This window comes from Crocuta crocuta, unplaced genomic scaffold, assembly GCF_008692635.1.
Source record: "Crocuta crocuta isolate KB4526 unplaced genomic scaffold, BGI_CrCroc_1.0 scaffold369, whole genome shotgun sequence".
NCBI lineage: Eukaryota > Metazoa > Chordata > Mammalia > Carnivora > Hyaenidae > Crocuta > Crocuta crocuta.
This window is the reverse complement of record NW_027529441.1, coordinates 7,168,572-7,187,797: the sequence shown is the minus strand read 5'-3', so window position 1 is coordinate 7,187,797 and position 19,226 is coordinate 7,168,572. Positions and strand designations below refer to the sequence as shown.

General features: G+C 33.2%; 1 long non-coding RNA gene across 3 annotated transcripts in view; it reads left to right on the top strand.

The window, feature by feature from the left end:
* LOC144228405 (uncharacterized) overlaps nucleotides 1–19,226 on the top strand; it is a 63,716-nt gene that overhangs the window by 30,163 nt on the left and 14,327 nt on the right. For 2 of the 3 annotated variants that reach the window (XR_013334183.1, XR_013334181.1), the window contains exons 2-4: nucleotides 10,692–10,830; nucleotides 13,741–13,842; nucleotides 17,210–17,531. This is a non-coding gene — a long non-coding RNA (uncharacterized LOC144228405). The remainder of the gene's footprint in view (nucleotides 1–10,691; nucleotides 10,831–13,740; nucleotides 13,843–17,209; nucleotides 17,532–19,226) is intronic. The other variant, XR_013334182.1, reaches the window with a different exon arrangement.

The following is a 19,226-nucleotide window of genomic DNA, read 5'->3' as shown; positions in this document are numbered from 1 at the left end:
CATGTCAAAATTGAATTTTTAACACTAATCGTGAGTCCAATGAAATTGGCACTCTAAAAATCCAGTGAACTTAGTAAATATTGGATCAGGAAGGTAATAATAAATTTAAATGCAAATACACTGTAGAATATAAATATCAATTCTAAAATATGCATAAGAATTCTTTTAGTAAAGAAGATTTGTAAAGTTTAAAGCAATCTTATGCTGTCAATGGCTTTCAACTCCACAGAAAATGATATGGAATATTTACTCATGTTCTCAAAGTCTAAGCAATAGGACCACAAAAAATATTCACCTACCTGTCTTTCAGTCTTATTTCATTCTGTGCATTTTACCTTACAGGATTTTTCACATTATGCTCTTGTCTTCATTAACAGGAAACATAACTGAAGCCCCACAATTATGTCTTGCATTCCTATGCATCGAGCCTCATTTTCCATGTTACTCTTTTATTCTAGAGTTTCTACAGAACTGGAGTAATCAATTCAGTGAAAACTGCAAAGTTGGAAAACATATGCCAGGGTTCATGTTTCTAAAGTAGAATGGATGTCCCATTTGATTCAAATGAAGGAGTTTGGTAGAAGGAATTATTAAATATATTTACTTCTTTACTTAAAAAATACACTTACTTCTAACAAGGCTGTTAGATATACAACAAAACAACACATCTTGAGCCTAAAAACTTTTCATTTTTATTTGGCCTCTAAATAAATGGCATCAATTCTTCAGCTACTAGCATTCCATTATCTAAAACCTCTAAATATGGAGATTTCTCAGACTAAATCAAAGACAACTTCAGAACCCAAAGAAAACAATTTCTATTAAAAAAATCCTCCTTCTGACAACTTTTTAGGGAGTTAAGGGGATGAATTATTTAGGTGAATACAAAGCACTACTGTGCAGATTAGGAATATAATGTACATTTTAAGGTATTTTTAAATAGTTCAGTTTAACAGATTAAGATTGAAATTGTTTATAGAAAGTACTCAGATTCATAATGGATGCTGTGTTTCCTCCACTTCCAAAATAATAATCCATTTGCATGAATCAATGAATAACAATGTTTTGTCTATTAAATAACCAATAGAGTTTGTAGATTTTTGTTTAAAACTATTGAATAATGTTTATTTGGATATAACCAGTTGGCACAGCTGTACTTAAAAAAAGAAAAGAAAGAGATGAATTGTTAACCAACTTAATTCTTAATTGTGTGATTAAAAAGAACATACAGAAAGAAAAGAAAATATTGTTGATTTTAAGTATTTTACATAAGCATAAATAGTGAAATACTACTTTTTCAAAAGTGAATTACCCAAGAATTATATCCAAGGATTTATAGGATAAAAACTAAAGCCATTTCTTTGTATCAAAATTCCATTGTACATCATGCTAAACGCTTATGTAAATTCTGATTTTCCCTACATTTAAAAAAATGTTAAAGTTTATTTATTTACAAAAAACAGAGCATGAGTTGAGGAGAAACAGAAAGAGAGGGAGACACAGAATCTGAAGCAAGCTCCAACCTGTGAGCTGTCAGCGCAGAGCCTGATATATGAGACTTGAACCCACAAACTGTGTGAGATCATGGCCTGAGCTGAAGTCAGACGCTTAGCCTACTGAGCCACCCAGGAACCCCTGATTTTCTCTACATTTTTATGTCATCATTTAATCATTTATTTTTAATCTCATGTTGCAAAATGTGTAGAACTTGGAATGGAAGAAATAAAGTACTGTATAATATATACTCTACATGGAAAAAATGACCTTGACAGATATATCCTCATTGCCTTGACCTGAGCAATAGAAATTAAAATTTTTTCTTATGGGAAGTCTAATTTTCATATGGTCATATCAGAACCTTTAGATTTCAGTGGCTTGTATTTAACATTTTAAAGTGCAAAAGAAAGCTGTAAATAGATTTCTGAGTACAAGCAGTGCAATGTTATTCTTTTAATGTAATTGTGAGCTTACAGTTCGAGGGGTTTAAAATTACATATCCAGCCCTATTTTGGAGTGGAAAGAAGCAATTTTATTGTGTGTGAGTTATCTTCCAGCAAATGACTTATGGAACTTAAATTAATAGTGGATATAGACCTAGCAAAAAGCTTGGCATCAGCAGTTAGCTTTGTCAAAATGATAACTTATTATTAGCCAAAAGTCCTTAAGGATTTGACATGACAATTGAAACAACTTTCTTAGAAATGAGAGCAAAGGAAGTGGAATCCAGATATCCATACCTGTGTAAAGTAAATCCCCTGGAAATTTAAATTTTCAGACAGAGAAAGAATTTCTGGAATAAATCATTTCAAAACCAAACAAAAATATCAATATATTATCATATGAGAGTCAATCAAATTTGAAACTGTTCTTCCTTTTTATCAGTACAGAAAGTGGCAGAGGCAGATGTTTCTAACATCTGGAAGCTTCTAATATCTTGATTAGAGGAAAACAAATTGGATAAACTAAGTCATTATCTTACCCTCTACCCACAAATACAGCTTTCTTTACTCATCTATTTCTTTCAACTTTGTCACAATTCTGAATAACATTTGAAATCAACTTGGGAAGGCTGAGATTAATAAAAAAAGTTACAAGAGTCTATCCAAAACAACATAATACAGACAAAGCTCTAGCTTCGAAATTATCAGACACCATCACCTTCTTTTGGAAGATTCAGCTTATGAATGGCAAAGTTTGGAGACCAATTCCAGTTTCCATTATTCCCAGAGGCACTAGCTGAAAATAAGCCGACAGGCCTCTCTTCATAAAGCTACTCATGGAGAGTAAGGCCAAGGCACAAATTCAAAGTTTATACATGAGAATGAGGTCTTGGGAGATGAGGAAAGAATTTTCCACAAAGTTACAATGGGACAGTATCTTTCAAGTCAGTTTTGTAAAATGTATACGAACTTAGGAACTGGAGTTAGAAAGACCTGAGCTTGCACCCTAATCCCATAACTTATTAGTAACCTTATGAATGCATATTCTGTAAAATTTCAGACTGGGTTTCTCCTCTATAAAATAGTTTTGATGATAGGAAAAATAATACCTATTTCAGAAAGCTGATTTCATGATTAATTGAGGTGATCTTTATAGAGCAGCCCTTGTAGCATCTAGCACGCCACAGCACCCATAAATAGTATTCTGTACCTGCCATCTTTTTCTCTGGTTTTAATGGATTGTTTTACAGAAACAAAGTCTTCAACTTTGGTTTTAAAATGTGATCTAAATAAATTCAGTGGCTTATACTTCATTGTCATCTTTATTAATAAGACAAATTGGAGTTCTTAAAAAATAAATGAAAGGAGGATTATCCATTTCATTTGAATTTTATATCCAACCTGAAAATGGTAATAGTTCAATATACTTAAAATTCCCTTAGATAATACATGAGGCTCTAGCCTAAAAAATTATATAATAGAATTTTTAAATAAAGGATAGAGCTGGAAATGACATTAGAATCTTTTTAAGTTCTGTTTTGTTATAACTAAAATTCAGACAGTAGAAAGATAAAGCTATTTATCTTAGTTTGCGTAGGTAGGAAGTAAGTAATTAGATTTAAACTTGTTTCTCCTGCCACCTAGTTGAATATTTTCTAACCAATAACAAAATATCATGAGAAAACTCACACACAAACATATGCACACACATTTCATTTTATAATTGTATAATATTTAATATATGTATGTATATCTTTTAGATTGTCTAGATTTCATCAATCTAGATATGTGTATTTAAATTCAATTCCAATATTAATATTTTTAAATAATTCTACATCTTCTTTAGTTAGAGTTTCAATACATGTCCAAGTTTCAACAGCAAATCAACATAATTTGTATCTACAAAATGATATATAATTAGATAATTGTATTTTAAAAAGAAAAAATAGCATGTTTATAGTTTTATAAACTCACATAATGTATAATAAAACACTGATATTTAAAATTCAGAGAAACAAATTTCAAATAAAGTGAATGTCAATAATCCAAAATCTTGCTTAACTACAAAACAATAAGTTGCATTTAAAGCTTATTCAGTCAATTATGTGGAAACTAATTTGACAACAAACTATTAAAAAAAAAGCTTATTCAGTCAAATAATATGTTATTTTAAATAGAAATATTTAAAAATAGAGAATTGTTGCAAGGAAAAAAACTAGTTACTCGGTTTATCATTTCTATTTTTCTTCTATCAATGCAAATTAAGATTTTTCCACAGATTACTGATTGAAATAAACAAATGTATAATAACTTATGCATCTTGAGAATACAATACACTTATTCAAACTTCAAATTATCCAGTTTTTGGAACTATCCAGATTCTAAATTATCCTAAACTTGGTAGATTATGGGTTTTTGTGATTACGACTATATAGAACTTCACAAAACATTTCACAGCATGAATAGTTTTATTATATTAAACATTCTGTAGTAAAATTCCCAACTCTTCTTGAGTCACCTTTTTGTACTACAGTCCAAAAGATAGTGTTTATAAAGAATAATGGATGCCTCTAATGAAAAAAAATATTGCAGATGTTATATCTGCACCATTGTGCAGGCATCTTGAAGCCACTTCATGCTAAATTTTTAAATAAAAATTGGAAGACACATATCTACCTAACTTAAAGAAGATATAGCTGAATGCATATTATGCATACATGTATTTAATAACACAGAATTATACAAAACATACCATTTGTGTGTGTGTGTGCGTGTGTGTGTGTGTGTGTACAAAGGCAAGATCAAGAGTCAAAATAAGAATGATTAACAATACACAAAAAATATTAGGTATACAATTGCCTATGGATCATCTTACAACTCACACTAAGAAAGTGACCTTATTCAGCATCAATAAACTAGTCTGGCCTAGAGCATTAAGTTTACATTGATTAAAATTGTTTGAGACTTTTCATGTTATCCACGCATAAACTGAAGACAATGAAAAAGGAAACCATAATAAAATATTAATTTTTAACAAAGTGATGAGTTTATTGAAAAATGAGAGACAATGGAAAAAAGATAAAAACATGATTTAAAGTACATTAACATCAACTAAACTATTTAAGGGTTAATCTTCCTACACTGGAACAAATGGCCCTTGGACCCAACCAGAGGAACATCTGACCTAAAGTTGGCAAAGAGTAATCTGTGGGTGTAAATTCCATAGTATAGAAGGACAGCAAGTAGTGATAATTAGATCCTTGAATAGCAAGAAGGGCTTACATGAGAGTGTTTTCTGTTTGATTTCAACTATGCTATGACCTAGTTGCCATTGATAAAGAATAGAAATAAATTCTGGCTATTTAAGTTTTATGGTTGTTTAAGACCCAAGTAAATGGGAGTTTATTGCACACCATCATTATCATCAGGGCACACTTCTTTAAGAGTAATTGTTCATGATGTTATATGAGAGTATATAGAAAAAGAACTTTGAATTAGCAGTCTACCACCACCAAAGCGGAGATTTCAATGTCAGCCAGGGTGATTTTAAATAGCATGTGTTGGTATAAGTACCTAATCATAAAAAATAATTATGTACTAAATTAGAGAAATAGGTTCTAAAAAGACAATAGGATGAAAACACATAAAAGTGGTACGAATAATCACTTATAAATTTTTAATGGCATTACTGCTGTCACTTAACTTAGCCTACCATTTTTATCTGACAAAGTTCTATTCAATAAGAAGCATCTAGGATACTTTATTTTAATTACAATTGCTTTAAAAGATACATAAATACAGTAGAACTTATTTAACCGCTTTTACTTTAGAAGGGATTTGGAGGAGAAATAACCTATATCTTTTGAACACTTACTACTTTTTAAAAAAAGTTAACTTTTTATTTATTTTTGAGAGACAGAGACAGAACAACAGCAGGAGAGGGGCAGAGAGAAAAAGAGTCACAGAATCCAAAGCAAGCTCCAGGCTCCAAGCTATCAGCACAGAGCCCCACACGGGGCTCTACATGGGGCTCAAACTCACAAATGGTGAGATCATGACCTGACCCCAAGTCAGACACTCAATGGACTGAGCTACCCAGGCACCCTGACTCTAACAATTTTGTCTTCACTCTGTGCTAGGTGCTTTGCACATATTATCTTTTTAATCTCCCCCAAGAAACCTCTGAGGAATAGATTATTCTATTACATTGAGACAGAAATTGAGGATGCTTATAGTGTAATACAATTTAATTGAAGTCATTCAAAATAGTAAGTAAAGCAACTTGCAAAATCCTGTTCAGCCAGACTTTACATCTCAGGATTTTTCTAGTATGCTGTGCTTTTTAAAATGTGTAACTGCTTTTCAAGTATCACAAACACACAGAGACATAGCTTAATCTGAATGGTACTATTACTCCAAGAAGACATACTCATGGGAATGATCCACAGTCATCGTCTTCCTACTCTCAGATATACATAAATATATCCAAACTCTTTTAAGTTAATCTTAAAATTGATTCACAGTTTATGCTCTGCACCCAGATGTATAATCAAGATATCCTTGACAAACATACAAACTGAAACAAAGCTTTAGATTTCTATAATCTTGCTATGCTGTAACATAGAGATTTGACATGGCAGAGAATTATATAACTGGACCCTTTGCTCAGGGTCTGCATAACCAATATTAATGATGTCTTCTATAACACATATTGTTGCCCACAACTTGTGGCCAGTGGCCCTTTGGCCACCACTTAATACATCCATGCACTGCTGCACCCGACAGTTGTGTGCCTGTTAAAAATCATACTGGCTGTACAACCTTTACCTCAACTGATAAGATATGAGTGCAAATAAACAACAACAAAAAGTTGTCGCTACTATTCCCCCTAAGAAAACCAAGTAAAAAGTCTTAGATTTGATAAAGGAACGTTTCAAAATAAATGTTCTGAGGAACAAGTAAGGGATAAAGATAGAGCAGAACTGTCAAAAGCAAGAAGAATTGCACTGAGATTATTCTCTAAGTAACTTGAAGTGCTCACCCCAGCTAAAAGAAAGGAAAAACAAATTTAAAATTGTATAATTCTCTTCCTTTTGGATATATCTTTTTTTTGAAAGAAATATATGCTTAAGGAAAATCACCTGGTCATGTGTCATAAGATTGATGTACAAATATAATTTGATATACTCTAAATTGTTTTAAGGAAGTATTTATTAAAAAGAATTTATGATTTTCATGACTAGATTTCATGATTGTTGACCAAGTGTTTATTTTAGTTACATAAGATAAGGGGCTTTTTCATGTATTTTAGCACCATTGTAGACTTTCATTGATTTAGCAATTTAACATTAACTCATTTTGGGCTACATGCTCTGAGTAAACCACACATGAAACATGTGGTTAAATGGTTTTTTTTGTTTTGTTTTGTTTTTTTACTTAAAGCTCTTTGGGTGCAAATCCTTTTGAAAGGAAAATTATTTTTTGATGTCTGTTTATCTTTATCATCTTTCCCAAACCATTCCTTGTGGATTAAAGGTGTCATGAATTGAGTTAAATGTAAGACACAAATACCCTTGTAGGGGTTGTAATTTTTGTAAAAACCTCTGTAAATAAAATTTCTCTCTTCCCATTAGCAACTTGCATAGAAAAATGATGTCACTGGATAAATCCTAAAAATAATCAACATTCTTCAATAATTGGACAGAAGGACATCAGGTCATCTGTGAAATGGAAATCAAGGAAATGACAATGGCAAGACCCAATCAAGATCATTAATATTCTGATAATGATGCAATATCTGAGTGACCTATGCCATAATAATGTTTATTGATCAAGAATCTAATCAGTAAGGCCCTTAAATTTCCAATATATAAAATTATACTGTATATGAAAGACATATTCCAAGGAGATAATATATCCTAACAGATAAAATATCTTGGTAACAAGTTTTAACTTATTTTTTCTCTAAATGCAAAATAAATAACAATTCAACTACTTAAACTTTTTCCATTTAATATGCTGCCTATATTTTTAAAACCATCATTCAGCCATTTATTGGCTCTAGTTGTATAACTTCAAGGTGAATGTAATTAGAGATTATTATATTTGCCACTGATAACATCCAATCTCCTATATTCTTAAGTCTCACATATTTCCATATTCTCAATAAGCCAGAACAATGTTCATGTCTATGTCGGGCCTTTATTCTATGAGAAAAACAATGGTCATGTTCACTTTTTCCACAGTTACCCTGACGATATACTTAATAGCAAACCAAACTATTATTGCCATTAGTGAACAAATTTGGAGTTAAGTTTATCCTTATATCAAGGAAACTACCTCCTTTATTTACCTTGTCCAGTTCACTACCTATAAATCACTAGGCAAAAGTGTGACCTATGGGATTAATTTCCCAATCCACAACATGATACACACAGACCTTTAAATTCAGATCCAGTGAACTTTCACAATCTCAATCTTTTTCTGATCTCGTACTCTCTCTTCTCCATCAAGATGGAACTCACTAACCCTACTGCCTGCATAGGGGACTCTTATCCCTATGCTTCTGTTATTCCCTCTACTTGAAGTGTCCTTTGTCTCTCTATCAAGTTTCTCCCCAAACTTTATATAGTTCATGTATCCTACTTAGTTTTTCTGACTAAACTTTGCAAATTCAGCCCCCTCCCTCTTTCTTCTACTCCTACAATATTCCCTCCAAGCCTTATGTTGTTTTTGTTCATTTATGGGTCTGACTAGCCACTTGGTATGGAGCCAGTTGTATCCTTGTAATTCATGTATTGAATTTTGAAGACCCAATGTGATAGTATTTGGAGATATGGCCTTTGGGAGGTAACTAGGGATAATTATGGTGTCTGTTTGCCTTCCTTTTATCATCTGGTTTTATTTTATTTTTTATTTTTTTAACATTTTATTTATTTTTGAGAGAGGGAGAGACTCTGAGTAAGAGCCAGGGATGAGCAGAGAGAGAGGGAGACAGAATCTATGAAGCAGACTTCAGACTCTGAACTGTAAGCACAGAGTCTGACACAGGGCTCGAACCCATGAACCATAAGATCATGACCTGAGCCAAAGTCGAATGCTTAACTAACTGAGCCACGCAGGTGCCCCATCATCTTGTTTTAATTCATCATGACTATCAGACTTCCACATTCTTATCCTGTATATTCCTACCACTTTCTAGATTTAAACCACAGTAAATTCGTAATTCGCAGTGTTTCCCTTGGCATCATTTGAACTGTTTGCCATAGATAGAGAAATGGATTAAAGAATCATATGTTATATTTGGTTGTAAAGCAATCTTACTGATGGAAAATACACTGTTATTGATTTATTCTTCTAAGTTTCTATTTAAATTCCAGTTAGTTAACATACAGCACAATATTAGTTTCATGTGTACAGTATAGTGATGCAACATTTCCGTACAATACCCAGTGCTAATCACAACTAGTACACTCCTAAATCCCCATCTCCTATTTAATCCATCCCCACACCAACCTCCCCTCTGGTAACCACCAGATTATTCTCTATAGAGAGTCTGTTTCTTGGTTTGCCTCTCTCCTTCCATTTACTTGTTTCTTTTTCTTTCTTTTTTAGCCATAAATTCCACATATGAGTGAAATCATATGGTATTCGTCTTTCTCTGACTGACTTATTTCATTTAGCATAATATTCTGTAGCTCCATTTGCAACAGCACGGATGGAGCTAGAGAATATTATGCTAAGTGGAAAGAGTCAGTCAGAGATTTAGTCTTTGATTATAACAAAATTTAAAACATGATTACAAATCTAAAAGTTAATCATGAAAATCTGACATATCTTAGAAATCCATAATACCTTATGTAATTTAGATAATTTAATATATTCTTATAAAATCAATAATTACTACGTTCATTTTACAGTTGTAGAAGACAAATCAGCAATATCAAACAAACATTTATATACATATATATACAAATATATATACATATATATACATATATAAAATTAGCACAGCAGGATTCAAATTTCTGAGTCCAATTATATGCCATCTTAATATGGTTCAGTTTCTCCAGTTATCTGTTATAATATATGCCCCCAAATATTTTCTTTTTAAATGACCTAATAATTGTACCATGTTATTATAAGAAAACCACCCCAAATTTGGAAAGATACCTCTTAAATATAAAATATAGAGCCCAGCAAGAGGCTCACAGAAATACAGACAACTGAATTTTAGCAAAGGCAGAAATGCAGTTTATGCAAAGATGATGATTTTTTTTTAATAGATGGTCCAAATAAATACCTGACCAATTTGCCTTAATTTGAGGCAAATCTCTTGGGCCTTTCCAGCTCCAAGGGATCAGCTGAAACTTCTGCATTGCAGTCCAGCTTCTCCTTCTCATTGTTTCTATCATGTCTCTTCAGGAGACTAGTGATTAAACACCTATCACTTAAATCTGCTTCAGAATCTTTTTTCCCCCAGGAATATGATTAACTAAGGAAAAGACCCTAGAAAAATGAGAATTGGTCCTTGAAAATTGTGTTACTTTACAGAAATGTTATAAATAGTAAAACAGTGAAGGATTTGGAAAGAAGGCTATATAAAAGGCTGAAATTAGGAAGAAAGTGATGGTGTATCAGGAATTTGTGATAATCTCCCTCTATGGTCTTTCCTGAACTAATCTCTATACTTTATCTTGCAATATCCAAATAATGCAACATGATTTTGTTTGTATTATTCTTTTTCAACAGAATAACACTTCAACATATTTTTAAAGGCTGAATTAGCAGTGTTGTCTCCTGAGCTAAGATGTTGAATAGGCAGGATAACAGCATAAATGAAAAAAAGGAGTGTCAAGATAGAAAATAATCATACTGCACACTTCTTCACGTGAGTTTATTCATCTTCAACACAATCAATTTACCATCTTGTTTTTCAATGAGTAATAATGAAATATCCCAATCTCTTCTTTTACTCTAAAGCAAATTATCACATTTTTGATGTTCAGTTTTCCCCCGGAAAATTAATAAGAATTTAAAGTACCATATTTCATAAATGTCAGTACATAACTGCATATTTTGCCACAAAATAATGTAGAAGTTTTGTTCATTTGTTAGCTTTTGCCTCTAACATCCCTCTCTTTTTTAGATCCTTCTGTTTTTCTACATAGTGGTTTTTTTTCTACATAGTGTTTTAAAACGGACCCTGAGTAAATTTTATACCTGCAAAGTTTTAATTTAGTTTTAATTTTATTTCACTCTCAGACTACTGTTTGCCATTTTCCATATAGCTATGAAATCCATTCATTTTTAATTAATTGACACTGACTCACTAAAAACAATTTTTACCTTTGCTTGTATGTTGTATGTAAAATTTACACTAAATATTTTTAAGGTAATTCAAAGCTACAAATTAAATTTACAAAGAAAGTATTGACTGTATATGTGAATATATTTTACTGGATACTTGAGGATAAATTGGGATTTAGATAAAACTGATAAGACTATCACAAAATATCTAACATACAAAAAAGGAATCATATTCCGGCAAATGAGGTCGGCACTTCTCTTTCACAGTCAACTAGCTAGTTTGGTCACAGGACTCCAATCTAACTTCCTGGTAAGCTGGAAGGTTTTCCAAAATCCCAGGAAAGAGAGGAAAGCCCAATATGGTGAGCACAAGTAGTCTCTACTACACTGTGTATCAGCTGTGAGATCGTGAGTGTTCATGTCCATCGATTTGTTAACATTCTAGTTTTCTCATCTTAAAATGTGGGATAAGAAAGCTGATCCCCAGCTACACTTGGCCCTTGTAGAACATGGGTTTGAACTGCACAGATTCACTTAGATGTGGATTTTTTATGAAAATACAGTACAGTACTGTGAATACATTTTCTCTTCCTTATGATTTCCATAATATTCCCCCATAGTTTATTTTATTTTAAGAATACAGTGTGTAATACAAATATACCAACCATGTATTAATTGACTGTGTTGTCAGTAATGTCTGTCAACAGTAGGCTGTTAGTGGTTAAGGTTCAGAGGATCAAAAGTTATACATAATTTTCAACTGCTCAGGGGTTAGCACTTCTAAGCCCTGCATTCTTCAAAAGTCTGCTGTACTGTGAAGATTAAGTAGGGTAATTTATGAGCCTCACATAATTTCCCTAGTCTAAAATCCAGTAAATATTCAAAAATGCTAGTTCTTTCTTTTTAAAGAAAAGGACTCGTAATTATCTTCTCTTGATAATGAGTTATTTCTTTTTTTTAAATTGTTATTGTTTATTTTTGAGAGGCAGACAGACAGAGACAGACAGAGCACGAGCAGGGGAGAGGCAAAGAGAGAGTGGGACACAATCTGAAGCAGGCTCTAGGCTCTTAGCTGTCAGCATAGAGCCCGACATGGGGCTGGAAGCTATGAACCATGAGATCATGACCTGAGCCAAAGTCAGACACTTATACCACTGAGCCACCCAAGTGCCTCATAATGAGTTCTTTCTTTGGGCTATATGTTTAAATACACTTATTGGAAATTTTCAAGTTTCAATTTCACATAGTGCTGTTTTTGCAAATCTTTTAAGTAGGAAGGAAAGATCATTCAGGAAAAAAAGAAAATGTTTTATGAAATATAATGAACCTGTTTAGAAGATGTATGGATAGCATTTTTAACAATGTGGTCATGTTAAATTTATGTGGTAAGTGAATTAAAGACAGGATGGATAAAAAAAAGTTTTAAAATATAAAAGTTTGATCCACTGTCTTATAGAATAAATATTTTTAATTTCATTTAGTATTAAGAAATTTTATAAGCCTGAAACATCCTTAATTTAGAACCATGAGTGATATCACTGGTTGTGTAGGCAATTGTGGGAACAAGTAAATTGAATTAAAAATGTATAATCAATACTAAAGTAAATATTACAAAGAAAATCTGTTTATAGTTGTAGAGAAAGTTAAAACTATTTACAAGAACATTTGAAGTGTGCATTCCTACTTTATAAGTTGTGTGGACTTTCTTTATTAATTCTTTTAGAAATTACTTGCTTTTACTCTTGACATCAGGAAATTATTGTGTACGTTTTAATTTAACTGTCTAAAATGATTTTTTTCAAAATAGTATTCAGCATAATAAAGTTGCCTGATTAATATACCTTATTTTTTTTTATTTCTTTTTTATTTTTGAGAAAGAGATAGAGCATGGGTGGGGGAGGGGGAGAAGAAGAGGGGGACACAAATCTGACTGAAGCAGGCTCCAAGCTCTGAGTTGTTATCACAGAGCCCAACGTGGGGCTTGAATTCACAAACTGCGAGATCAGGACCTGAGCTGAAGTCAGATGCTTAACTGACTGAGCCACCCAGGTGCCCCTAATGTCCCTTATTAATTAAAAGTTTATCAGGTTACATTTCTTTTCTCCTATGACCATGCTGAAAAGACAAAAATGTAAAATAATCACCTAAATTGGTGAGACCAAGGTCTCCTGGACAATGATGTCCTTGATTTGGACACAGTAGAATTTGGGCAAAAAACAGTGCGGAGAAGAGAGAGGGGAAGACAAGGGGATTCCTCAGGTTTTCCCTTCTCACCTTCTCTGTTCTTATCCCAATCATCCCCCTCCATGACACTGCACACCTTCTTCTTCAATAATTTTTCTTGGCTCCCCTTTCACTGTAAAATTTCCACACTTTAGTTACAGTATTTGGACAGAATAGACACGTTTACACTTCCTGGTTTGGACATAAGTATTGCAAATTCTCTAATGTTCTCCATTGTTATTAAATAAAATCAACTACTTTCTTGCAGGAACACATATTGAGCTGAGGCAGGGTAAAGAAGAAGCAAAATTCAATAATGAAGGATTGAGTTTTCACTGTAGTACTCCATCTTAAGTGATTCAGATTTCTCGTAAGTACTGTGCATATCTTTAACCAGTGTAAGTATTTCCAGTTCTCTGACAACATTTTCACAATGTCTATACTTTTTAATATAAAGCCTGTATCAATTTTTTTAAAAAATGTTCTTTACTGAAATAATACAGTTCCCAACCTTAAAATGGAGATCTGAGTTGCATAACACATAGCAAACACATTTTAATATGACAGATTTTTCTTTCCCAAAACAAAAAGCCTATTTCTCCTTATCTGAGTTAGGCATAAGCAATTAGCACCATAGATGACATTTTAGCTAATTTTTTGTGGATGTATTTCCATGTTTTATTAACTTTTTCAAGTCACTTTGATTCCTAATTACACCAAATTTTTCTATCCTTAAGATTCACTGACGTGACATGTTTTTTGAAAAACCTATCAGTATTACTAGGTATATATTTTTTTCTTTTTTAGTTGTGTAAGATTTTAAAATTGAATTAGCTTCTCAAAATCTATAATTACTGATGGTAAAACAAAGAAGAAATCAACAGTTATATGATAGAGTGAACACTGTTTGCTTTATAGTGGATATTGGCAGTATTCAGTGAAAGCTTTTAGCTCAATATTATGTTTCAAATCTATGTGTTCTAATTTTCCAGAAAAAAAAAACTCATTAGCATTTAATAAAGAGAGTCCTGGGCTTTCTCCATGCCTCCAGAAACTGTCAAGGTACTTTGTTTAAATGATGAATAAGGTTATAAAGAAAAAACATAGCCTCTTCATAGTTAGATAATATCAAATTTAAAACAGAGCATTAACCTGGTTGGTCAGTCTCTGTGGAAAAGAATATAACCCTGTCAAATTTTAGTACCATTTTAACACTCATTTCCAAGTGAGAAATACAGGTAACACAGTTAAGGTATGCAACATTTAAATCACATAATGCAGGAACTACATAGAAACAAGGAACATTGGTCAATTTATAGTATCTATTCTTCAACCATATAAAATTTCTGATCATTAAATAGAAACATAAAAGCTTATAGTGTGGATATCAGGCTGAGCCCAACTATGTACCTCCTTTCATACCCAAAGTCACATTAAATGGCAGAATACAGGATCCCATAGACATCGCATAGAGTATATATTGAACTGTATGGTGTTTCTCTCTTTTGTTTTCTGTTGGATCTTTATCACTTCCTGCCTGGTCACTTGGAGAAGTCTCCAATTCGTTCTTGGCCTCATTCCACTTGTGTCTTGGCTCCTAGAGTCACCTATGTGAAAAATTTACCAAACCATGCATTTTCTGTGCTTTATATGTTCCTCTGGCTCCTGACCTTTAAGAATCTAGTCTAAGTACTATAATAAAAGGATCTATACTATCAAACAGTCCACATTACCCATATCAATGGATTCCCCCCTTTAGATTGCTTCTTCCCTTGTATTTTATACTTCAAAGACCCTGAATGACTTGCTAATTCCTGACTATGGAAGCCAGACAACGGCTTGCATTCTATATGATTTTATCAAGCTGCTCTTGCCCCTGCTCTGTTATGACATTCTCCTTGCCACATTCATTAGGCTGCTCACCTGATTTTTCCTTTCATATTTAGTTCAAGCGTTAGCTAGTTCAAGTGGCTCCTCATGATTTGTGCTTCTCTAACTGGGGTAACTTACCCTTTCTAAATATTCGTTTAAAAAATTTTTTTAATGTTTATTTACTTTCGAGAAAGAGAGAAACAGAGCATGAACAGAGGAGGGGCAAAGAGAGAGGGAGACACAGAATCCAAAGCAGCCTCCAGGCTCTGAGCTGTCAGCACAGAGCCCGACGCGGGGCTTGAACCCATGAACCTCAAGATAATGACCTGAGACAAAATCAGACCCTTAACGTCTATGCCATCCAGGCACCCCTACATATTTTTTTAAATTTTTTAAAATATTTATTTATTTTGTGTGAGAGAGAGAAAGCAGGCAAGGGAAGGGCAGAAAGAGGGAGACAGAGAATCCCAAGCAGGTTCCACACTGTCAGCACAGAGCCCAATGGAGGGCTCAAATTCATGAACAGTGAGATCATGACCTGAACTGAATACGAGTCAGACGCTTAACCAAAGGAGCCACACAGGCACCCCAATGTCTATGTACTTATAATTGTTTACTATAGTTCATATTTGTCTTATAATTATCTTTTTTTTTTCCTGCTTTACAACTAGGTTTATAGCTCCTTGAGGTCTATGCCTCAATTATCTCATTCTTAATTATCACATTCTGGTATCAATGAACATGGCTACAAAAACATCCTTGATAACCTGGATCCCAGCCTCTGACATATGAAAAAAGATGTTCTTAAATTTTTATTTTAAGAACAATAAAATAATCGTTCCACTTTAATATTCATAAATGGACAATCCTTTTATCACAGATCAGTGTTTTCTCAAAATGTAGTCTTCAAAATACTAGAAATATTATCTGGTATATATAATACAGACCAAGTTCAACATAAAAGGCTCTTTTTTTTTTCCCCTCCCAGCTTGGAGCTTCATTGCTAAGAAGGTTTTTTCTCTGAGCAGGTGTTTCCATGTGTCAGGCTGCAGGAAGTCATTTAAAACCAAGGCACACCAGGGTAGTTTCTGTGGATGCAGAAATTAACCCCTGGCAAGCCCATACCTGGTTCACATCTGGTACACCTTCCATCAGAGAGAACAATTCAGGGAAATTACTCTTCTAAAAAACAAATAAAATTAAGAGCAGTTTTCTTAGTAGTCATCTTCTGTATTATTGTGAATGTTCTGTTGTGACATATATTTTGTAATAATGTTAAAGTAAACAGCCACATCTAATTAACTTTTTTTCCAAATCCTATTTCTACCTTTTAGGGTACTATACCATAATACTGTTATTTTATTTTTATTTAAAACCTTTATTTTTTTAATTTTTTAAAATTTATTTCTGAGAGAGAGAGACAGAGTTGAGCAGGAGAGGGTCAGAGAAAGAGGGAGACACAGAATCTGAAACAGGCTCCAGGCTCTGAGCTAGCTGTCAGCACAGAGCCTGACACGGAGCTTGATCCCACAAACCGTGAGATCATGACCTGAGCTGAAGTCAGATGTTTAACCGACTGAGCCACCCAGGCACCCCTTAAACCTTTTTATTTGAGAGAGAGAGACAGACAGACAGACAGACAGACAGAGAGGGATTGAGAGAAAGTATCAAGCATGCTCCACACTCAGCATGGAGTCGAAATCAGGGCTCAATTCTATGACCTTAAGATCATGACCTGAGTCATGGAGTCAACAGTTGGGTGCTCAAATGACTGAGCCATCCAGAAGCTCATAAACTTTGTTATTTTTAGAATGATACTTTAAGAACCATATCTATGCCGCCCACTTACTGCTTTTTCTTCCCAGGTTTCTTCTATACTTGTGCATAGCATCAGAAAAGATTTCAATGACTTGGAAAAATATTTCAGTGACTTGGGCTGGTGAAAAATACTTCTTCATCGTTTCTGGTGCAACCATGGAAGTTGGAGTCTTGAGAGAAAAAGGATTTAAAAGCGTCTCCATTGGTTTCATTTCATTCGATGCCTAAGGTGTGGGAATACTAAAGGCAACCACAAATTTTCTCACCTGAAATTTTTCCTTTCTCTCCTCTGGAGCTGACCAGTGATCCAACATTTTAAAAACTCTTATCAAATGAAGAGTTAAACTTTTGTAGAGGACACGATTGTATGTAAGTATATTCTACATATGTGTGTGTGTGTGTATATACTTATATGCACATGTGATTCTAACATTACATTAACGTATATTCTACAGCTATATGTGTCAAAACATCTATGTTATATATAATTTTCATTTGTTATGATTGTTTATTAACTATAAAAGCAGTTGATAAAATAAATATAATGGGAATTTTCTATCTAGAAGGGAAAAATAGATTTGCTCATACCCTCCTGCTATAGTTACTCCCCATACAAAAAATACACAAAGTTTTCCTGTACTTATCAACATTTCTCTCCATTGAGAAATACACAAAGTTTTTCTGCACTTATCAACATTTCTCTCCATTGAGAAAACCCTTTACATTAATTAAAGTTCACATTGGCATAGTTGTTTTCAATATACTGAATGAACTCCATGGAAAAATCAGTGGACATTGAAATTATTTTAATGGCTAAGTTTTTCTCCATGCAAGATTGTACTATCTTTGACTCAGAAATCGCCTTCTGTGGGATCTAGGAGTTTATATTTTTTCAAGTTTAGAGATTAGAAACATGAACATTTATTGCAGTTAAAAATCTAAGAATTTCAAAGAGGCGATTTCTGAAAGCTGGCTAAAAAATGACCTCATTCTCCTTCAAGTTTATTGTCAACCCAGTGCTTGCTGACACTCCAAGATACATGATGTGGTTCAATTCTTTCTGCACAGGTTTCAGGGGCATGTTTCTCAATAAAGAATTGTGCTTGAATGGCTGATTTTATTTGTTTCCAAAAGATTGCCCCTTTTATAATTCATCCAACTAGGATAACACTGCTATAAACATTGCAAAATATTTATAATTTGGAATAGTAAATATCACTTTCTGTGCTTTGATAGCTTGGAAGGAGCCAAAAATTTTAAGCTCTTGAAAGAGATAGATGGGAATCTATTAGGTAAAAATTCTATGTTTTAATTCCCTGAATTGTCAGTTTGTAGGTTATTATTTTACCCGTTAAACCATGCTGTGTAGAATAGTTTTAATATATGTAAGGATGACTACCAATAAGAGATAAGTACAAAAATTGAGACTAAGCATTTAGAGTATTTTACAAAAATTTGACAGACTAATTACATGTCTAATAGATCTAATAATTTAACATTTGGATTTGTACTTTGTAATCGTCTTTTTGTTTTCTTTCAATTTTTTTATAGTAATTCACTTTTCATTGTATTTTACTGAAGTTTAAGTTTGGAAAAATTGACTCTTCACCACAGATAGTTCAAGAAGCACTGAATTACAGAACAGTGATTTTCAAAAAAGAATTTTAATATTATTCAAAGCTTCATTTCTGAAAATGTTAAATGTGGAGCTGCTCTGGATAAAGTGTAGATGGAGAAAAAATACTGCTCCTCTTTTCCCACTGAGCCAGAAACAGGAGGCTACACGGGACAGGGAATTAACATCAAGAGCAAAAAACATCAGGGTATCTGGGTGGGCCAGTCAGTTAAGTGTCCAACTCTTGATTTTGCCTCAGGTCATGATCTCAGGGTATGTGAGTTTGAGCCCCGTGTCAGGCTATGGGCTGGCAATGTGGCTCTCTCTTGGGATTCTCTCTCTCTCCCATTCACTTGCCCTCCCCTATGCATGTTCTCTTTCTCTCTCTCTCTCTCACTATTAATAAATAAATTTAAAACTTTAAAAAAAAACTTAAAAAAGAACTAAGA